This window comes from Mus pahari, chromosome 12 (genome assembly GCF_900095145.1).
Source record: "Mus pahari chromosome 12, PAHARI_EIJ_v1.1, whole genome shotgun sequence".
NCBI classification, from domain to species: Eukaryota; Metazoa; Chordata; class Mammalia; order Rodentia; family Muridae; genus Mus; species Mus pahari.
This window is the reverse complement of record NC_034601.1, coordinates 38,195,467-38,219,420: the sequence shown is the minus strand read 5'-3', so window position 1 is coordinate 38,219,420 and position 23,954 is coordinate 38,195,467. Positions and strand designations below refer to the sequence as shown.

Here is a 23,954-nt window from a genome sequence, read left to right as displayed (position 1 = left end):
TAGTCTTGAGAAATGCTAAGGATATTAGCAATACTTAAACATATTCCTAAATCACACATTTTTATCATTTCTCTTACATTCTTGCATGTCTAAAAAAAAGTCTGTAATATCCTTAAGATCAATGAACTTCAACTATTCTCAAGAGTTTCCGGTTAAACACAGTTCTACTGGTATTGAAGAGCAATCATGTTACTCCATGGTTTCTAGAATAATGACCAGCCTGAATTCTCAGAGTGAGGGTGGGGTCCGCTCTAGTGAATGCACAGATTAGAGATGCTTAGATAGGACATTTCCACAGCTGTAGTTATCTATTAGTCATTAAGTCACTCAACACACAATTAAGCAATTCTCAAGTGCTGGGGATGGTAGGATTGTGCACAGGCCAGATCTGACACTGGTCCTCATAACCTTTACACTATGGGAAAACCATGAACAGGGACATCATTATGGGAAAACCATGAAGAGGGTGAACAACCATGAACATCATGGTTGTTTCCCCTATGACCCTGGTAAGAATTTAGGGAGGGTGCTAGGGAGATACCTGGGTTCAGGGATGTGCCCACAAGGATTTTCTGAGGAGAGATTCTTGAAGAGGTGGTGCCTGAATCCTCTGGTGGGGATGGGTATGCATTATTCAGTCACGCTAAGATCCTGAAGCCTTGGGTTTTCCCTTCTTCATCTCTTTTCACCCACGTATACACATTTCAAATACTTGAAAGCATTTTTCAAATATCCTAAAAGCACCAAATCTAATCAAAAGTGAAGGATTCTCCACAGTTAAGGGATCAAAAAACAGAACGGGGAAAAAGCCCTAATCTCGCCACTTGTTTTGAAAACACCCCAAAATGATCCGTACACATTATAAACTAAAACATATGAATTAATCACTTGCCAAGTTTCATTTTAAACCCAAAGCCATTTTGAGGTTCATAAACTGAAAAGAATCTCTTCAATTCTGAACTTGTCTTTTCTTCCCTTGGCTCTTAGATGGCTGGAAGCATTTGCTGTTAGGGTGTTTGGAGAGAAAGGGATCTCACAGGTTGGAAACACGAAACACACATTTTCCAGAACATAGTTCCATGAGATCAGTACTTGTTCACAGCTATACTCTGGTAAGTACAAGAATGCCGGGTAGACAGCAGAGGCTCAAAAAGCCTCTGTCCATCTGTCTGTCTGTCTGTCTGTCTCCCCCTTCCGTGTGTGTGTGTGTGTGTGTGTGTGTGTGTGTGTTTTATGTATTTACATGGGTATGTGCACTCATGTCAATTAGAAAGCCAGAGGTAGATGCTGCCATTTTCTTCAGTTGCTCTCTACCTCAGTTTTTGAGCTGGGGCATCTCACTGAACCTGAAGTGCATCAATTGCTCTAAGAACCCATCTGTCTCTACCTCCTTCCTCTAGCATCCCAACTCTAGGTTACAGGCATGCACAGCTGGGACCAGTTTTCCATGAATGCTGAGGACCTGACCTCAAGCTCTCTCCACAGCCCCTCAGGAATAACTAATTAAACCAACAGTCTGGGTCTTCACATGTTCTCTATCTCATGTCTTATTGGAGTTTCATCTTGCTTTATGACAGTGGTTCCCAGTCTGGGGCTATTTTTGTCCTCATTCGGAGACATACATGTTTTTAGCTGTCAAAGTTCAAGAGTTGTTCCTGACACAAGGAATACTGTTAAATGTACTGTACATATCAGCTGGGTCAAAGTTATAAGGGCCTACTTCGAATCCTTTGTTTCTGTTGTGTTGCACACTGGAGTCTGTTCTGCCCTGCATTTGGATGGAAGATGTATCTTGAAAGAAGCATCCAGAGGGGCCGACTACTTTCCTTCATTCCTTTCCTAACCAGCAGAACTAATCCTACTCTAAGACATGCTTGGAGAAAATCAGCCTTGCCATTTGTTTGTCCCACTAGATCAGTATGTACTTACTGAGGAACTTACATGAAAGACTGTACGCAAAATAACAGTGAATAATTCCTTACAGAATATTGCTAATTTTTCTGAGTTTACTAAAGAATACTTCCTAATTTCAGTGAAAGTAGACTGTTCAGATGCTAGTAAGGAAAGGAACTCCCTCCTCATGCAGCTTAAGGATGTCTTGTAAGGCTCAGCACACCAGGTTATCTTTTATCATGATAAATCATATCACCCATTCGATCAAATCCCAAGAATGCATACTAGACCCTGGATTTGTAGCACGTCCTCTGCTGCCTTCCCCGCCCTGCACATTGAAATTCTGGTATTTGATTCCCAATCCAATGGAGAAGCTTGGGGCACAGGGCAGGGCATGTGCCAGTTTCCCTACTATGAGGGCAGCTCCAGCAATCATGGTGTTGTGGCCTGTAACCCAGTTACCATAGAGACTGAATGCATTAAGAGTACATACCACATTGTAACTGGGAGGGAAGACTCATTTTTTTTTTTAAATAAGTCTTAAAAGATAAACAGATAAGATACCAGAGAAAAGAGACTACTAAGGGAGAAGTAAAGCAGAACCAAGTCCCTGATGATTATAGGTCCTAGGAAACAGGGACAGCAGAGACTACAACTATAGTAAAACTATCACAAGCTTCCCTCTCATTGGCTGCCTCTGGAAGATGTCAAATATTGGAGGCAGAACACATATTCCCAAGGTGTAGGAGTGACATCAGAAATAAGATAACTTTGGTTTTTATTTGTTTTGTTTGTTTTCGAGATTGGGCCCAACTCTATATCCCTAGCTGGATTGTTACTTTCTATGAAGACCATTGACCTTACACTCACATACATCCACCTGCCTCTGACTCCTGACTGTAGGGATTAAGTTTGTGTGCCTTGCCTGGGAATTACCCAAGTTCTTAGATTCTGTTTCCTTCCCTGAGGGTGGAAAGAAATAGAACAAAGATGTCTTTCATCCCATTGCTTAAGACAGGAGTCTCCTTTAATATCCCCATGATTTGAAACAGTTATAGCCAATGGATACGAGGCTTCACAGAACAGGGATTGGAAAACAGAACAGATAAGTGATGTGTTCATATATAAACAGACTCATTTCATAGTTTCCTAAAAGCGGTGACGGTTTCATGTAGACAATTTTGTTGTCCTTCCTATTTTGATGTACAGAACTATTACTGAAATCAAGGCATGCCTGGAATATAAGAGGTCAGGAATCAAGTTTCTGAAGTTTTTAAATAGAAAGACAAACTAAAGTGAGGGTGTATGTTAGTGTCACAATGGGTGAGAGTTAATTAGAACAAAAGTATCAGACAAGTTTTTTGATGTCTGGCTCTTGTAATGTTTCTAACACTTCAAAATAGTATGTCCACGCCCCACTGAACACTCATTTCTCCCCATTTTAAATGCTTTCATATCTGCATCTTGGGCTCTTAGTATTCTCTTGAACACTAATGTTTTAATTTCTGATATAGTAGGTAATACAACTGGACATCTCCTAAATTCTACATTTCTGAAGCTAATTCATATTCTTCAAACTTTTTTCTCCTTTGTTCCCCACGAGAGTAAACAGGATTAACAATTCACACACTCGCCCAACTGATATACCTTCTCTGTTGCTTTTCATTTATCCCCCAAATAATTACCACTCCCATATAGACAGGCAAATGTAATGCAAGTTTTAAATAACTTAAGACTCTTCCGTGCAGAGAAAGCAAGACTTCCAGCATTGACTTTCTAAACTTACAAGTTTTACAAGTCTAATTTTATTTAAAATTTACCTTTTATGAATATATACACATATTAGTCCATTTCTTAACAATTTTCTTTGTCTAAAGTAAGAACAAAAGCTTTCAATACGAATGAGGTTTTTCTTAGTAGGCAGAAAATCTGGAACCTCAAACTATTTCAACTGTTAGAGGCACCAAGGGCACCAGTAAACACATCGGCTATTTTTACAGTCACTTGACAGCGAGGGGTTTTAAGTCTATACCTTATTAGGGAAGTTTCCAGCCGTGCTCTCCTGTATGTTTGAGTTCTACTCTTATCTAATTTTATAAATAATTTCCAGAGCTGGTGATGGTGGACGGTGTGTTGTGTCACCACTAACCCTGTCTCTGGTTTCTGGCACCTTCCGGCCTCGCATTTCTCAGCGTTACCGCACATCTCTATAGGACATCAGCTAGGCTAGCAATGCCCGCCCTGATTTCAGTGGCCCACTGTATTATGCTCTCTTGTTTCCAAGTCTACACATGGGACTACTCATCTAGAGTGTCCATATTCCCTGACAAACATTTATTGAATGAAAAAGAAAAATAAACACTTTGGATGTTGCTGTTTTGGGCATGAAACAGAAATAGTAGCCTATCAAATGTTTTAGATAAAGCTACATAAGAACTCTTATTTTCAAAATTAATTTTGAAGAATCTCAAAATTTTGCCATGGAGAATCATGGGGCCCAGACCACAATATTATGCTTTGCATTAAAAAAAATTCCTTTCAACTCAGTGCAAGAAAGGCTTACCCTTTCCTGCAATTTATCTAAAAATATTTATAAGCACCCCACACAGGGCGAGGCACAGGGAATGTCTTGGAGGGCAAAATGGATAAAACCCCAAAGAAATAAACACGAGAAAGCCTTAGATGATGGACCTTATGATCCATTGCAAGTGGACACAAATGTGCCAATCAAGCACATGTTTGAAGGGAGTAAATGCTAGGAAGCAAACGGTGGGCCTCCAGGAACAGAAGGACCCTTGCTTGAATCAGGGTAGCTATGGTCTGAGTGGTAAGAGACTGGGTGTGACCTTGCTTCATTTAGAGTGAAGATTCAGTAAAAGCCTAGTAATGAGGATCCGCAAGATTTATTCAGGGAAAACCTTTTGCAGCAGTGTCAAAAGCAAGCGCAAAGGACCTGCACCACAGACACACCCTGGCGGGGTGGGGTCCGGGCAGAGAAGAGGGAGAGAAGGTTCCAGTGCGACTGAGAAGAGACTGTCCCTGGGGAACTGGTGGAGACTGTGGTATGGATCCTCTCCTCACCTTGCCTTTTCTTTCACTTGAGAGAAGCCTCCCACCCTGACAGAGTTGAGCAGAGGACTGGCATGAGCTGAATGTTTACCTAGCACACTGCTGAGGGGCTTCCTTTAGAGAATAGCCTGGATATTTTAAGGGCAGAAGCAGGAAGTGTAGTTAGGGAACTCCAGAAACAATGTGCATAAGAAAGGACAGTGCTCTGAGTCAGTAGAGTGCCGGGATGAGCGGGATGGATTTGGAGGTTATACTGCTGGATTTGCTTACTGGTCGGATTTGTGAGAGACATAACAGGCTGACAGAGAGATATGGTTTCAATCTGAGCAACTCTTAGGATGGAGATACCATTCACCTAGGGGGTTAGCCTGCATATTTGTTAGATAAAATATGTATTCCTAGTATGTTAAGTTTAAGATGTTCATTAGACATGCAGCAGAAATGTTAAGTACGAACAAAGTGTGGACCAGAGACTCAAGCTAGGGTGAATTTTAAAGGAGTGATTGGAGAGATTGGAAGGAAGTAGCTCAGAGATCAGTTGCTAAGACCCTTCGATGATTACTTCATAGGGATACAGGAATACACCCAGTGAGGGAGATTGCAAGGGAGTGGCCTGTGAAATGGGAGAAATGAGGAATGTGTGAATGAATGGAAAGGCAGGCGTTTCATGGGAAAGGAATGAGGCGGGTGAGACAGTGCTGTGAAGGGAGAGAGGAAGAGTGTGACTTGGTCACTGAGGTTGGCTATATGGATGTCACTGGGTCATCAGCATGGCCAGCTTCATTATTTTTATTTGTTAAAAAGCTAATCAGAGGAAGCTGGAGAGAGTTTATGGGATCTCAGACACCGCTGGAACTGTAAACTATCATTTACTGGGACACTAGGCTGTCAGAGAGGGTGAGGGCCAAGAGAATGGTTAGGATGAGAGGGGTTACAATATGTTTGTATGGTGACAAGAGTTATTTAGAATTAGAGAAACAATTAGAATTATTTAGAGAAGAAAACAGATAAAGCACATGAATTCAGCATGCCTTCTCAGAAACATTATTTGTGAGTATGGGAGGGGTGGGTGTGACACACAAGGAGGAGGACACAGCTTGTCTATAGTTGTGGGGACAAAAAGCAGAGGCCGTGGGCACTGATGTGAGAGGGGAGGTTTGCTGGAGAGCAGGTATATGTGAAGTTCCTTTTAGCCTAACTGCTTTTTCTTCTCAGTGAAGGGGAAAGGAAGGACATCAGGTGACAGTAAGAGCAAGGAAGGAGACTGCAAGCTGGACAGAGGGAAAGCTATGAAACACTCTTGCAGAGATGCAGGGAAAGGCGCTATGGGCAGCAACAAAGGCCACTTGCAGACATCATGACATTTACGGGAGAGTGGTCTGTGTGCTTGCTTTTCGCTCCAGCACAGTCAGGTAGCGTGTGGGCTTGGATCAGGGCGGGTGGCTGGTTCTGATCTCCACAGTGAAAAGCACAGTGCTGTAAGAGAGGAAGTGTGTGAGGTGTGCGGCCTTCAGAACCTCAACTACATAAGGAAATGAGGATATGAGAGCCTCTGGACAAAAATTAATAAATTAAGGGGTCCTATGGGCTTCAGAAATTGTTAATAGGGCTAACAGAGAGATTGGGCTGTGAAGATGTGAGGTAGTAATTGGAGAGTGGATGCCTGTAATTGAGATTATGGGCAGTTGTAATTATTAGTAATTAAAACGTCAAAATTACAGCCGCAGCAATGAGAAGCTGGAGCTGGGTAGAGGGCAGATCATGAGAGTTCAAGGAACCCACTGGGTTAGTGAGTAGTGGCTGAGTGAGTAGATGACTGTAACCAGGAGGGCTGATGGGAACCCTGAGCCTTCCTGGCCTCCTCAACTCTCCACCACTTCCCAGCTTTCTAGTGTCTGCAAACTTTAATTTTCCAGGGTCTATAGCTATAAACACACCCCATCCTTTCTTCTCTCTAATCCAGTACAATTATTTCTTAGCTCCCTCATTTTTGTCCCCCACTCCTCCATCCATGCATGCCTCTCTTTATGGTCACATTCTCGGTGGCACTCATCGCTACCTGAAGTGATCATTTTCACGTATTCGGTTTGTTTGCTTTTTTTTCTCTTCACTAGACTATAAGTTCCATTAGTGTGATAGAATACAATATACCCTCAATAAGTACTTCAAGAATGAATGGCTCATGACATACTACAAGCCAGTGTTTCCTCAGGTTCACACAACAGCCTTATTTAACACCACACTGCTCTCTTCCATTCATGGCATCCATCTCACTCAGCAGTCACCCCCTGCCTCAGCGTATTAATTTCTATCTTGAAGAGTTTCATCACACTAATTCTGTCTCTTCCCTACACACTAGTTCTGCAGGGATAGCCTTCCCATCCCCATGCTGAGGCTTGCTCATCAATTCTGACTTACAAGTCCTGAAACCCCTGCTATCTGCTGCCTCTCTTTCCCAACTGCTTCTGGGTTGTTAATCTTCCTCTAACTTTGAAAATATTCTTGCTTTTGGGCTCAAAGATATAGCTTTACATGTATAGTACAACCAATAAGAACTGCAGACAATGACAATGGATGATAGATGTTAAATAACAAAACAAAAAACCAACTGCCCTGTGGCTTTACTTATTAGCTTTCTCCAATTCCGTCTTCAGCAATCTGATAAATTCTACTCTTTTATTGCCCTTTTCCCTTTGCCCCATCCAAATCCGAGTATCCTTTTGCTATATCAATACTTCCGCAAGCCCAGAACCACGTCCTCTGTTTGCCGTGCAATTCCTGGCACAGCAATTTCCTCATTAAATTGTTGTTCATGCCACTGTTGCTCCTGGATTCTCTCGGCAATTTTAGCATATTAAGAACATAGTTGCCAAGATCATCTTCCCCCTTGGTTTTTAACTTCTATTTATTTTTAATATACAATTTCCTGTCTGTCAAACTTTATGTATCCTCTTGGAGTTTATTTTCCTGGCCTGGTTCTTCTCTCTCCTCTGTATCAGTCACCACTTCGCAGTTTGCTCTTTGTCTCATTTGAGAAAAATCAATCAGCTTTCATGCCTTCTTCTGAGCCTTCTTGTATATTTAGAATAGTTTCTCAAATAATATAAATTTATAATATTTATGAATAAATGACACAATGCCAAGATATTCTGTCTTTTCTTTCAAATAACATCTGAAGATGCACCTGTACACCCGAGTTCTATATTTAAGCTATTGAATAAGTACCATCCGTCCATCTGTCTTCATTCTGTCTTACGTTTTACAGGACCTGCTCAAGGGTGGGATTTGAGGCCCTGTGGACTGCCTGGAATAGTTCACAAACTGGCCTTTGCTCTGTACACTTGTTTCTTTGACAAATAAGAAATAATAATAGTAATAGACCACTGTGAATTTCTGCATTCTATTCATAAATCCCTGGAAATGAGAAAACTAACAATCAGGAACCACAATAGAAACAATGAAACAAAAGTAACCTCTTACCGTGTTTTGTTACAGTAACACATACTTCCAAGGACCTATATTCTAATAATTACCTGCTTAATTCATTTGCAAATTGTTCCTTTGCCAACACTATGTATAATATCAGATGCCTATGTGGCTTACAGGACAGGGGAAAACAAGCAGAACATTACAGCTATGTAGGGGATCAGAGAAAAGCAGCAAATAAGAGGTTTACTCTGCTGGGTGCACAGTTTGTAAGAATTAGTCTCATAAGTAGGCCTACTTGACAGAGTATCAGCCTGGTCCCCCACATCCCCTCCTCCCCGCTTCCACTTTCCCACTCCAGATCTTTCTGCAATAATGGAAGACTTTCTTTTTGCCTTTTTCTTATTCCAGGTGGGAAGTGTATCGTTTTGCATGAAAAAAATCTGTTTTTCTTGTGCATATAACAAATGGTCGAACTGAAGCTGCTGTATGAAAATGGCAGTGTGCTTAATGAAGGAGGAGGGAACTGGTGTTCAAAGGGCGGAGAGCATCTCTGTGTCTGCAGATGAGCCCCATTTAAATCCTTTTCAAGTGAAGACCAAAATGTTAGGATAGTCCTGTTTCTGCAGTGGCCACTAGATGGCAGGTCCAAAAATCTCACTGGAGGGTAAGTGGGCCATGCGACTGACAAAATTTCTGGCCTCAGCTCAGCCAGCATTGGTTTCTCAGAAGCCAAGGCATAGGTCAATTCCACACTGCTTCTGAGGGTGGAAGTGATGGATGCCCTTTGGTATTTAGGATCACAGAATGTTGTCACCAGATACACAACCAGAAACAGTAGATCTTTAGATAGCCATTATTAGGTGTTCTCCGAGTTAGCTTTTTTGAACAGTCACCTGGTTTTACTGGTCTTCTCAATATCTTATCATAATCATAAGGATATAAAAGAATAGTTGCCAAACTTGCCTCATGAAGAACAGATGGACAGACTGATGGGCTGTAGCAGGGTTACCTACACCTGCACTTTGTTTAAGAATACATATGCTAGTTACCAATAGCTCTAATTGACTATTATATATATTCATTTCATATAATGGAGGCTGACCATTTAGTCTTCTTGTTAACTATTTTGGAAAAGAGAATGATCCAAGAGATCTTGGATTCAAGAGATCTATTATTTAGTAGACAAAAACAATTCTAACTCCTGACTAGAATGAAAGAAGTTTAGAATAACTTCTGTGTAGTAGATTGTGCAGTTTTTAATTTCCTTACACTGTGACATGAGAGTCCTCAAAGCTGGTCTTCTAGGTCTCTACAGGAAGCCACCCTTGCGCCAATTATTCTGAAGATGGATTGAGACTTTTCCTTTGAACTTTTTGTTGTTGTTGTTTATATTATCCTGATTTTAACTACTTGGACACTGAGTACTTTTCTTATCTTTTAATTAAAAACTGACCTTATGATTTTATAAAAGTAGAGACTCATAAGCTCCGAGATAATTTATTATTCTCACTAAAGAAAATGTGTTCTAAAGTCAAATTTATTTTTGTACAAAAGCTGTGACATGCATTTTGATATACATTTAGGCATCTATGCCAATTAAAATCCTGTAACAATAAAAGTAACACAGACTCAATTATAGCCATGCAACTCGCTTGTCAGTCACCTTTTGTTCTCTTTTCTTTGAAAATTTAGGTAAAAGAATAACAGTAATATGTTGATTTCATCCATCCTTGTTTGTGGACATAAAATGTCGACATAAGATGAGAGAGAGAGAGAGAGAACATATTGGTCCCCAGAACAGAATATAAAATGCATCCCCCCTTAGAATAAGTATGCCTTATATTTATTTATACCCTTAGCATACATTTCATACCAGCACCGATGATTTCTATTAGTTTGAAAGTAGGAATTAAAGACCAAACTCATTTATGATGAAATCCTATGGTTATTTCTGCAAAATTGTGGTAAAATAAATGCCAACCTTCTTCTTTGATCACAGAAAGCACTGAGTAGAGTTGAGGGGCCTGGGTTTGTTCTAGTTTTAACAGTGACTCACTGTGTCAAATCCAGAGGCCATGACCTCCTTAGGTGCCTCTCCTCTGAAATGAGAGTGTTTTAAGGTGAATACCTATGGTTCTTCTCTGCTTTAATAATCGTAATATCCAGCTAAGTAAACTGCCACGCATGGCAGATTCCTTTATCGCTGAGACTGCGTGGCACTCTCAGATGAGAGAGGGAACACTGCTGTTATGGCGTTTATATGAAACCTACTATGACTCTTCAGCACTACATCTACACAAAGGGGTGGGGCTGGGACGGGCTCCTCCATTGCCACTCCATTCTCATTCTGTAACACCCTTATGTACTTAATTGTCTGCCATCCTAAATCTTACCCAAGAGGCCAGTTCTGGTCCTTAGGCAATGGTGGACTATTCCAAAGCCTTTTTACCTTTCTCTTGGGCATGCAGGAAACCTCCTTTCTCCAGGCTTCATGAAAACAGAGCCTCGTGACCACATTCTGGCTAATGGAGTCCTGGTGGAATGATACATAATGCTATGAGTCTGGCTCAGAAAAACTTTTCTCTGTTGTTTTCGTTTTCTCTAGTCTTCTGACTGGATGTAATACTCAAGGTTACTCTAAAAGCCATGTCCAAGAGATGAAGGAGTCTCTGCCAACCTGAATCCATGATTAGTTTTGCATGAGCAAAACAGAAAGTTCTATTATGTTAATCCACTAAGCCTTGCAGGTTTATGTATTAGAGAATCTAATATTACCTGAAGTAAGGGCCCTCCTAAACCAGACACACTGGTTCTATTCCAAGAGACCATTTATGCCTCACAATGATTTCTATCATGTTTTTTTTTTACTTATATGCAAGAGCTTTGTGTGCAATAAATGCATTTTATTCATTCTCTCCAAACTCTAGTTATTTCAATGATTTCAAAATAGAACATAACTAGTTCAGAAATTACAGAAGGTAATAGAAATAGTTTTGATTAAAGAGTGCCATAGCTTTTTGTCTTACTCTATATAAATAGAGGATAATATTATTTTTACACTTCTTTTTTGGTTTGAAAATACACTGTGGTCACTAAAGCAACTTAATATATACTTTGTATACTGTTTTCTAACAATTAATCTTGAAAGTATACACTGAATTATTTATAAAAATTAGGACAATAGCAAGTATAAAGAACATTAATTGAAAGTAACATTAATTGAAAAAGGTAAGAGCTAGGAGTGTACGTAAAAAGGGGGTGCTTTTAGGGCTGAAAAACATGTCATAGAAGTTACTAGTACTTGCTGCTCTTGCAGAGGACCCAAAATTGGTATCCAGAATCCACACATAACCTTCTGTAATTCCTGCTCCAGATGGATGCAAGGCTTTTGGATCCCTTGGGCACCTGCACTCAAATGCATATGCCCAACACGCGCGCGCCTGCACACACACACACACACACACACACACACACACACACACACACACCATTAATTAAACATAAAAAAGTAACAAGTATTTTAGTAAAACAGGCTTCTACCACCTATAAGATTACAGCTCCACACTGTGATCTCAAGCAGAACTGTGCACTTTGGGTATGTTGTGTCAGTGTGGGCTTCTCCGTGCCCAAGCTGGGCATTTCTAGTTTCTGTTTGATTCAAGCTTACCAGTGCTGTGCCCGAGGCACTTAAACCTTTGGTTCCTTATTAACAGTGGCTGATTTTCTTGCCTCTTCTCTTGGATCCTTTCTTGTCTTCTCTTGGCTCTTCTATCCTCTCTCCTTTCCAAGTATACTACAATGTTCTAGTTCTATTCCCAGGAGTTTTCCCTTTAAGCTTCTGCTTGGGGCACCCTGTCCACTCTCAGGACTCACCATGCGGTCAAAGGCAGCCACTGACTCTCCATCTCTATCCAAGACCTTGCTGCAGCTCTGCAGGGCCCCTGGCATCTTGTGTAGTCCAGGACATCCTTAGCATCTGACAGTCACCCTAAGGGCAAGCTCCAAAGCAATACAATCTCTGCCCTTCTGGAGCACATCGCTTCTTCCTTCCCTATGTTTTCTTTTCTCCTTGGATGACATTAACTTAGAAGTATTACTTGGAAGCACATTACTGTGCTAGACACAAGCTAGGGTCATCTGGAAAAAAGAAACTGATAAATGTCCCATCAGACTGGGCTGTAGGTGAGTCTGTGGAACATTTTCTTGCTTAGTGTTTGATGTGGGAGGGCCCAGTTGACTGAGTGGTCCACTCCTGGGATGGTGGTCTTGGGTTATAGCAAAGTAAGCTGTGTGACCAGTGGGTAACAAGCCATTAACCAGCACTCCTTCATGGTCTGTGCTTGTACTCCCCACCTGGTTTCTCTCAATGATGGACTTGGATCGGGACATGTTTGGTTACGTTGTACTATCAGCGATAGGACACATAGTAGGACAGTTACAGTTTCTCTTTCCTGTGCTGTGTCTCTTACTGGAACCAGCCATAAAACTCTAGTTTTATAATGTTTTTGAGATGTTTAGTCTAAGCTTAAGGATTAGGGAAGAGGGAGACAAATTAAAAATAGGAGTCTTAAACCCTATGTCAAATATCTACTATTCTGAATTTCTTGCACAGACTTTTTTTTTTTAAAAGACCAGAAGTGCAGAATATAATGAAAAAAGTTTTTCATGCCATTCTATAATGCTGGCATTCCATTAAAGCCTGCATAGAACCCCAACATTAGTTTTAAGGTGGTATGTAAGGTATGTAAGACTCTTAGACCAGTCTCTCATATTTGAAACACATGTTTCTACACCCTAATTCTCACTATCTGAAACCAAAGCAATCAGTGACAAGGAAGGAGTTTTGTGAGGTGAAGGGAGCTGTGCTCAGTGATGGTCCTTTAGGAACCTTTGTGAACTGGAGTTTTAAAAGATGTCTTTCTTGTGTATACCTCACGAAATTTCACGGTTGTGGGTATTGCTCATTTTGGAACAAAATGGAACATTTTGGAACTATGGGCTTGCACTTAAGTAATATATTTTTCTTTGATGTACAAATGAGACTGCCCCTATTTAATAATTTGTTTTGGTTTCTAGGCATTAAAATTTACTCTTCAGTGTTTTCCACAATTCTTCAACATTAGTAATAACCTACTGTAGCAACCATGGTCCCTTCTTTTTATCCAACTGTGATATATTTATCATCTATTACACAGACCTCATCTGCTGCTTCTTCCCTATATACCACCAGCTCTAACATCTTAAATTTTCATTTGACATAGTGCTTACTTAAATTATTTCATGTGTGTTCCCATCCATGGAAATTCATTTTTGTGTGACATAAATCCCTACCCTATTCTATTTCACAGTAATAAAACTTTATACTGAATTGCCAGAGAGATAGGTAACCAACCACGCAGTTTAAATTAAGTGCAAGATACACATGTTTGAATATTCTGCTTTCTGTCTAAGATGTGTAGAGACAGGTCCTGCTTGTATTTGAGCATCCTGTCATCTTTTTCAAACTGGTACTCTTGCTTAAACCTAAGAACAATTTTCTCACTTTGAGTCAAAAGTAACGTCTGCTATGCACAAAAGGCACAGTTATGAAATAATATGTGTGTTAAGTAAATCTCCTCTAAACAATAATTACAGTCAGTGTAGTCTCAAAGAGGCTGCCTCATGACTTGAGCACATGCCAGAGATGGAGCCTCATCCTGCACAGTGTGTCCTCATCCATGCTGTCCCTCTGCACCTTTAACGCTTTCTTTCCCTTGGCCAAGTTAACCTTTGCTAGTTGCCATAGCCATGGTAAATACCCTGTTTATTGGATTTTTATTAGCATTTTAAATTTTGACATTTGGAAAGGCACAATCCTCCTTTTTCATTCTGTCATTTCTTAATGTACAAGTGTCCAGGCTCTTTCCAATTTTAAGTTTCTCTCGCTTAGCTTCAGAAGATTGTAATTTTGGAAAGTTGCAATTATTCTGCTAGTCCATAGCCAGAACGTATCAATTCTTATAACAAAATTTTGGTCAGAGGCATTATTCATACAATTTAAGCATCAGCATTTTAGTTTCAAAGTGTCCTGCATATTTTAGTGAAATGAAGTTTGGGCTGAATCACCCAGTTAATGAGGTGGATTTTCCACCATTTTTTTTTTTTTTTTGGTGATACAGAGGTAATAATGCTCAATTTTATAAAGCACTGTGGAGTTTCCCAAGTACTTCCATGAACACAATGCTTATTTGACTTTCAGCATGTGCTATGGTAAAAGAAGCATCCTTTGTGTAGACACTGAAACAGGTTCACAGGCACTCACTTTAATGTCAGCTGCAAGGCCAGAACAAGCTCCCCTTCTAAGGTTCTTCTCACCATGCTACATCACTGATCTATGCCTACCCTTACATAGTTAAGCATCTCTTTCTTAGACTATACCCTCCATCCAGTTTCTAATGCCCTACTGAGACTAGGCAGATGCACATCAGCACCTTGAGCCAGCCATCTTTGTTTACATAGACCCTAATGAGATCCTATCACATGTCTGTCATGTCTCCTATGTTATGAATGTTCATCTTTTGCTTGCAAACAAGATTTTAAATAATACATTATAAATATTAGTAGTGTTGAGAGGAAGGCATTTTGTCCATAAGTAGAGGTGTGGGAAATCAGGAATGTAATTTGAGAAAAATGGAATGTCAGCAACAGATGAGACAAGGTCATGAGCTCATGGTCAGGTAACATGTGTACCACAGTGATCACATATGTGAGGACCAAAGTGGCTCTTGGGGAAGGCCCAGTAAGCGGCACATACAGGGTTTCCACATCCCTGTCTAGGCTGCAGTGGCTTAGAGCTGTTGCAAGCTGGACATTTTGTTCCTTTCTAATGTGTCTGTGTTCCTGGAGCCACAGAGCCACTTCTGCACACTAATCAGTTCTCTAGGTGAGCTTAAGTGCCTAATTATTAAGAGCCCTCCAAATTTCTAGTGTCATCTTCAAAATAGTTAGTGCCCTTTCTGTCCCATTTGCCCCCTGTGCTTGGAACTGAATCAGTATAGCAAATATCCCTAATGAAGAATCATGATACAGGGTTAAATTCACAAATTAAGCAATTCCGTTAGTTTTTATGTCAATTCCTTTTATCTTTGACTCTGTACCTTCATTTGCTTAAAATCCATCCCACTGTGAAACTAAAAACACAATGCTACCATGACGATTCAAAGAGGACTATTGAACCCTAGGACATTTTCAAATTCTTGTTACCTGTAAGCTCTTGCAATATACCAGTGTATAACCTGGCTTCCGGGGACTAGTAGGAAAATACATTATCAGATTTAATGCTAATCTTTAGAATCCCAGATTTAGTTCCTGACCAGGTTAAATGCCCTTTTCATTATTACAGTAAAAATATAAAAAAAAATGATTATAACCATTAATGGAGACTTAAAATATTAACTTTCATCCCAATATCTATAATTAAATGCAAAAAAGCTAAGTTAATGTAATGTTAAGGTTGAGCTTCTAATTGTACAAACGTCATGATATCTAAAATCAAGGTTTCTGGCACCACCCTCACATTTTGACACCAGTCCTCAAATGCTTTTCTACAATAAATGTGTAATTTACATGTGTGATTTACAGCTCCTGGAGGAAAATGTAAAGCATAGCAGATTAGGATTGACCTGGTGAATGTCTGCTTAGAGTAGAGTATAATCAACAATGATGGAGAAATACAACTTATGTCCCAGCTGACTGACTAACATATTCCAGTTCAAGAATTTTCCCATTTTCCCTATACATCCTTTAACCTGGCCTTCTGATTAAAACTACCCATTGTCTGGAAAAGGAAAGGACATGTATGTAGCAAACCAAGCAAACATTCTGTGAACTGTGGTAAACTGACTTGTTCCTTCAACACACCACAAAAGAATATTCATGTAAAAATAATACCTGAGAGATTAACTCAGACTATGTATTTACGTTTATAGGTACATCCTATAGAAAATCAAAGACTTTGTGGTTGAGCAGATAGGGACACAACTCATATTAAAGCTACTTACTGTAAGCCAAGTTGATTTCTAGCAAATTGCTTAACTAACCACTTTGCCTGTTTTTTTATTAAAGTAACAGTACTCAATCCCAAATGCCAGCACAAAAACAAAGCACACACAAGCCAGGAAAGTCACCAAACAACTCACTTTGTACAACTGTTACAGAGATTAAAATAAGTAATATATGTTGCAACGGTTCTATAAAGTTCTTCTGGGATTTATGATACCACATTAACTATCAGAACTAGAAAAGGAACAGCCACAATTTAAACATTATTTGGTTGTCTCTAGAGGTTTCTGGAAACCTCCTCCACCCAGACTACTTAATATTCATTTTATTGAAAGTTATAAAGAGGACTTTTTCTTTTATAATGCATATATTAGTCTATGGTTTATTACTGAGTGCCACATATGTTCAATACACGGCACATCAAAGTACATCAGCTAATTCTGAAAACAGGTGAGTTAAATAACTCCTTGAACATTGGGTACAATGCTTAATATTTTCCTAAGTTTTATGAAACATTTGTGTCTAAACAGAAAATATGCATGAGAAATTCTAGTCTAACATGAGATTTAGAGGGAAAGCTATAAATCATAAATTTAAGGGCACAAAGCTAAAATGCCACCTCCACTATAGTTATAATAAAAACTCCTAAGCGTATTCTAGCAGGAACGACTACAAATGGCAAGCCTGCTATGGATGGGTGGTGCAGAGCCCAGGAGGCGACCACGTGAGTAAGCAGCTGAGGCAGGATTATCTTTACTTGGGAAGAATCCATTGCACTGGGGAATTAGTGTGTTGGGCTATCTGGGATGGTGTTTGCAGTGAGAACGGAGGTGGGAAGGATTTTTCATAGGAAAGCAACTAATTAAGCTTGTGGAATGAAAGGGAAAAGAGCTGCCCCGGTAAAGTCATCTCATTTCTGTCCACAGGCACACAAAAGATACATGTGCTCTACCTACTTGTTTTCTCACCTCTGGTGTGAGGTGCATAGGTATGGCTTATTTGAAGCATATCCACTAAGAACAGCCAAACTCTTTCGCAAAGATACAAGTTCTAATTCTGTGGGGATATTGTTTAATTGATACTTTAAAGCACAGTTCCTGGCACAACCACAGTCAGAAATTGTCTCTGGGAGTTGTACAATACAGACAAGTGATAAAGGAACTGTAGACAGAATCATACAGCAAGTATGAATTAAAACTAACAACAAAACTGGAAACAAACAAAAAAACCTCACACATTTGACCTAAAAAATATTTTTCTTTCCAGAGTCCTAATGGAATTTGATGGTGTGTAGATGAGGTTTCTCTGAAAACAGAGGGACAACTGGACCAATGTGCTGAACATCACATAGCAGACTCAAAACTACACTCACAGATGCAAGTCAGCGCCAATTCTGTAATTTGGAACAAGGAGCCCACCTTTGTGATACTCCAGTTTCTGAATAACAACTATGGTGATTTAGGATGGTTAGGGTTTTGTTAGCATGATACAAACTAGAGTCATCTGGGAAGAGGGAACCTCAATTGGGGAATTCCTCCATCAGGTAGATGGGAGAGTGGACCTCTCTTGACTGCTGGTGGATATGGGACTATGGGCAGTGCCAGTCCTGGGCAGGTTTACATAAGAAGGGCAGGTGAGCAAGGCAAGGTGAAACAAGCCAGTCAGCAGCGTATCCATGGAGTCAGTTCCTGCCGGGTTTCAGTGGTGAGTTATGAGCCCAAAGTAACTCTTACCTCTACAAGATGCTTTGGGTCAGTGTTTTATCACAGCAATAGGGAATCAAATTAGGGTAACTCTAAAACTTTCAGCTAATATGAGCTCTCTTAGGAAATAAGCTGTATATAGCATGAATAACAAACAAACAAACAAACAAGCAAGCAAACCTACAGCTTTCTAAACCAAAGGCTTCTACTCTCTAAACTTATTCTAATATGTATTAACCTAGGATTTGCTTTTAAGATTAAGCAAACAAACAAAGACTAAGCAAAAACTAAGGTTTTGAATAGTTATTAAAACACAACTGAAAAAAAAAATAAAAAGAACACAACTGAAAGCAATGGCTATTTTCTGGGGGTGAAAAAAGGTTATCTTTCTACAATAGTTTAAGTCAAAGGATTTTGAATTCTTTAAAGATTTTACACAAAATGGTAATTTGAGAGTAAATACAAATTTCTAGAAATAGGTAAATATCATTCATTTGACATTTCCCTTCTGACTGTGGGGAACATCATAAAGTCAAGCAATAGAGAAATTGCACACAGTAACCGTGTACTGAGTACTGCACATGTTTCTGGTCCTGCTCTTAGGTGAGCAGGGAACAAGGGGTCTCTGTTCTCATGGCACGAACAATACTTTTTCCTCCTCTTCTCCTTAGGGAAAGACCTCATGGAGCTACACATAGTGGATTTGGTTATAGAGATTAATTAAATTTAGAAGAGTGATTATTTAAATCTCATTTTATTCAAAACTTTTGAAACAGTATTTCATTTAAATCATTTAGGTGGTTTTTCACAAATTATTACCCTCTTGCTGACATGTCAACTAGAGTCATTTTTTAAATAATTAAATTAAAACAAGTCAATAAAAGTAGCGATTTTTTTTTTCAAAAAAAAAAAATGGTGTATCACCTAAGGCTATAGTGTATCACCTATACCATTTCTATAGTGCTGTTTAAACATGACTGTCTAATACGAAGGGTACCTATCAGCTATGGGAAATATCCCAACCTTCTTCATCCCTTCCTTCATTCTGTATTACTTAATACCAAAATATGGAAGACAGTATCTCTGGGAACTAATTTTACTCTAACAATATAAATTCAGAAGAATGAGTACACATTTCATATGGTAGTCATGAACAAACCCTGTCAGACAACTAAAAGGAAATGGTTCATGAATTTGATGCATATATTGAGATATAATAATTCTACTCACATCTCCTCTTTCTCCTTTGTACGGCACTGCTGATATACAACATTCTTGTATATGAAGAAGGGGAAAACCTACTTTGAATGTTTGTGCTTCTGGCTAGCCTAGTCAAATAAGAATAAAACTCTCTGCTTCTGGATCCCATAGAAGAATAATCCTCAGATTTTGCATATAACTAAAAGAGCTGTTACAGCCTTTATGGTGTGCAGGGTAAAAGCCATTATTTCTTCAAGGTGATTTGAAAATTGCCCTTCCCAAGACTTCCTGTCTCCCATATAAAGTACCATTTGTATTCTATTTTATAGTTTGTAAAAATGCTTTCACATGCATTGCATTGTTTAGTTAGAAAGCAGCACTGGCTTTGGTCCCCAGACTCCAGAGTGTTTACTAAAGTAACTACTGGCTGTATACTATGGAAGAGCCACTTACCACTTTAAGCATCAACTATTCTCAGTTATAAACAGGCACTGTTACCTATCTTGCAGTAAGGTAGTGATTAGCAATAGTGCAATTGGTGTGTCCATGCCATTAATAACCCATGTCAGGATAATAAGGACTTCTCACAGTCTGTTTCTACTCACCAGGCTGGAAGAAGAGGGTCTTCACAGTTACTTTAGAGTACATTCAACAAGCATCTAGTTAAGAGTAATGGCCTCTTCAAAACTTAAATCCAAACCATCTTCCTAAAATGGTTCTTTACTTCATGGCAAAAAAAAAGAAAGTCTTTAATACACGTTCAGGGAGAGTCCATGATTTGGAACAAGATGTAAAATTTAATTCTAGCTCTTCTTTAGCCTTGAAACAGATTGCCCTGCAGCAATCTGTGTGTTTCCATCAGAGTTTATTTGGTGGGCTCAAAGAAGATTGGGAGGAGATTTTCTTATATAATCGCTATCCTGCTGGACCCGAGTTTCTACAGTCTATAAGTATAGCGATATCTTTTGGGTCTCTCCTCCACTTTCAGATTTTTTGATAACTCTCAAACACTAGGCTAGAGCACATTGGAACATTCTGCACAATGTAAGGTGGTGGGCGCACATTTCTCAGGTTAGACTCTGAAAGTTAGTTTAGTCACACTAGTTTAGGCTGTATACTTCCATCTTCAGACTCTAGCCTATGTGAAGTGCATCCAATGTGCTCATTTGAAGATAAACTCATTTGTAATTTATAACAACATTGTACAACTGTTTCCATTGCTGTGATAAAACACCATGACCAAAAGCAACTTAGGGAGGAAGGGGTTTATTTCAATACAGTGAGGTCATACTCCATCATCTGAGGGAGATCAGGACAGAAACTAAAGGCTGAAACCTTAAGGCAGGAACTGAAGCAGATATCACAGAGGAATGTTGCTTACTTGCTTGCTCCTTATGACTTGCACCTGTATTCATACATACCTCAGGACCACCTGTCTGTGGGTGGCATTGTCCACAACAGGATGGGTCTGCTCACATCAATTATTAAGAAAATGCCCAAACAGGCCAATCTTCTGTAGGTGCTTTCTTAGCTGAAGGTCCTCTCTCCTGTTAACTCTAGCTTGTATTTAGTTGGCAAAACAAACAAACCAAACCAAACTAACCAACCAACCAAACCATAAATAACCATAAAAGCCCCCACCCTTCTGCCACTGAGTGGTGAATCAGGTTCATTGTTTGTGGAAGTTCTTGCTTGTTCAGGCAATGTATGTTACTTTCTTTGCATGTTTAAGATCTTACAGACAAAAATCCAGCATGAGTTGAGTGTTTCAGCTGATTCTCCAATGTTCTCAACAGGGTAGAGAAACAATGAGTCCCTTTGTAACCTACAGCTGCCATTTTAAAAAGGAAGAGTAGAGAATCCAAATGTGCTGGTGATTAACAGTAGCCACTGAGTCCCAGACAAGTAAACAAACATTTACTAAAGAAATACTCTGTGGAAAATTCGTCACCATATTTAAGGAGATACCATCGGATCTCAGAAGATGTTTACAATTTTTTGCTATGAGTGAGGAAAACATGATACCAACACAGGCTAAGCTTAACAAGGATCAAAGTACACAGGGATACAAAGAGTAAGCAAGGATGTCAGCACAGGGAATGGGATAAGGAAAATAATGAAGTAATTTAGAGAGGCAAAGAATGTTACAGAGTGGAATGATAGCCTAACAAACATGGACAAGGAAAAGGGCAAGCCAATTGCCCTGCCTAAAGCATCAAAAGTATGGCAGACAAGAGCAAAGGATAACTACATGTAGACAGAACTGTATGAGGAACCAACTCAACTGACTCCCAGAGATCACCGAGACTTATTCAATAAAGCCCCATTCATTCCTTTGTAGAGGAAACAGATGCTGATGGACACCTTGAAACTGAAACCAAGGCCAAGAAAAGAACAGTGGGAACCATGGGCAGGAATAATTATTCTAAATCACTGAAAAGAGAGGGTTGTGAGAACAGCCCACGAAGGGAGAGTGGCCTATTTCTAGAAAGCAGATAAGGGCTACTCTTTTCAAGGGCCACCTCAAGTCTCTGAAGAGAAAGAGACCAACTGAAGAGATATTGTTGGGAGAGAGCTGTCAGAGTGTAGTTGTTGGCAGAGTGAAAATGAAAGACAAAAGGAAGAGTGACCTTTAAAGTAATCCCAGGGCTGAGACCAGAGGAAAGAGCACCACTAGCAAGAATTACAGAAGGAGGAAATAGATGCACACACACTTTGAACAGTGTGTGTGTGTGTGTGTGTGTGTGTGTGTGTGTAAACATGAATACATCTCTGTAGACCACAGACACACACATATAGGAATGATGGGTTTTGCTACATAATATAATAGCTTGCATCTTATTTACTTAACCAATTCTTTATTAGATATGCATTTTACTATATATGAATTCTTTATTAGATATATATTCTTTTCCGTCTTTGGTATATAATAAAACAATGTATAAGGTTTACAAAAAAGAAACTAAATGTTCCATCACTGAATGGAAAATACTTTAAATCCTTACTACATTTTTCATTTTTATTTTTTATGTTGGTTTTGTTGTTTGTAATTCATAGGCCACTGACACAGAATTGTTTTCATTACTGACAGATGTGCCTTCTCAATATGACTGAAAATCAAGTAATTTCTCTTAGTGTACTTGCATATCTTTTTTCTTAAGCAGCATTTATGCATTTTGGATGAAGCCAATAAATAAGATGCCTTTGGGTTACAGTGCATTAGTTTCTATGTAGTTCTAGTTAATCAGAGACCTCAGTGTTTCCTGGAAGGGGTGCATGTGCACATGCATATTCTATGCTTCACTCAGATTTGGACCTTAGGGACGTGGTATTTGAATGATAGTTATATTTTGGATTCTTTTGTGTTTAGGAGTGAGAGAAGAGAAGAAACACACCCATTCTGCACAAATACCACGCACAACTCAATGGCATGGTTCCTCTTAGTGTTCAGTTAAGGTGAAATGAAAATGTGTATGAACCGACTCTAAACTAATCTCTCATAGCATCTCACTGTAGGTACATTGCATCTATCCAAGGGAGAAAGAGCCAGGAGATCATTTAATCTTAGAAATACGTTCATCTAGGACGACATTAAGATATATTAAGTTTAAAAACACGGCTGTGCTATTTTGAATACATTAATGCACAGCAAAGTTGGGGGACAAACACAGATATAGTAGTCTTCATAATGTGTAAGGCCTAAAGCCTACTTTGAAGCAAAGTAACAATGGATAAGAAAATAATTTCCTTACTGGGGTTATAGGAAAAAGAAATAAACAAGCAAAACACTTCACATACTAAGGTATTACTATATTTATTTCTGACCTTTGGCTACTGAGAAAATATGAAGAATGACAATTCATAGCTATTTTATTAATGGTAGATGCTCTTCTTAGCTCAAGGAAATTAAGTCCTGTATGACATCTATTCTGCTAGGAAGTATTTTTGTGTTCATTTTTATACAGTCTCATTCAGTAGTCCTTATAATTTTAAATGAGACCTTTTCTTTACCAAGACATCTTATGTGTTAATTATGATTGAAAACGTTCTTTATGAAGGGTTTGGAACTAATTTTGTAGACCAGGGCATAGCAGAAAGGGGTAAAGATCCTACTAGTCCTGCATTTATACTTGTACTTCTAAGACAGTCAATATATTCCCCTGCTGCTAAATGTTTTCACCATGATGCTATCAGTACCACAATGGCTCCACCTGTCTCCAACCTAGATAATATAGTTCATTTTCTGTTACTGTGTCATTTGCCTTTTTAAAGAGAAATTTGACTTTCACACACAATGTTGCCCAGGTCAGGACACAAACAAAGCTTACTAACGCACTTTGGGGCTTTTCTCTCTCCCTCACCCATGTTTGAAATCATTATTACAGGAATAATCTTTCCCAGAAAGCTGCTGGTGGAGTTTATTTCACAATGAGTTATGTGTTGACCTCTAAATATGTGTGTGCGAGTGTGTGTGTGTGTGTGTGTGTGTGTGTGTGTCTGTGTCTGTGTTATAGTGATGTTGCATTTTTTTGTACCCTGTCAACAAAAGTCCATCTTATACCAAATGCTCCCCTTGCTTGAGGAACTGTCCCAAGCACTATGGTGCCCTACGACTGTACT

The 23,954-nt window shown here is 39.3% G+C and overlaps 1 protein-coding gene across 29 annotated transcripts in view; it reads right to left on the bottom strand.

Annotated features, from left to right (window-relative positions):
• Window positions 1–23,954, bottom strand: part of Zbtb20 (zinc finger and BTB domain containing 20) — a 726,359-nt gene that overhangs the window by 177,382 nt on the left and 525,023 nt on the right. Inside the window, exon 1 of one of the 29 annotated variants that reach the window (XM_029544680.1) lies at window positions 10,841–10,941. The exons of the other annotated variants lie outside the window; for them this stretch is intronic. The gene's annotated coding sequence lies outside the window, so the exon portion shown is untranslated. Of the gene's footprint in view, window positions 1–10,840; window positions 10,942–23,954 lie in introns of those variants that run through there. 29 annotated transcript variants of the gene reach the window in all.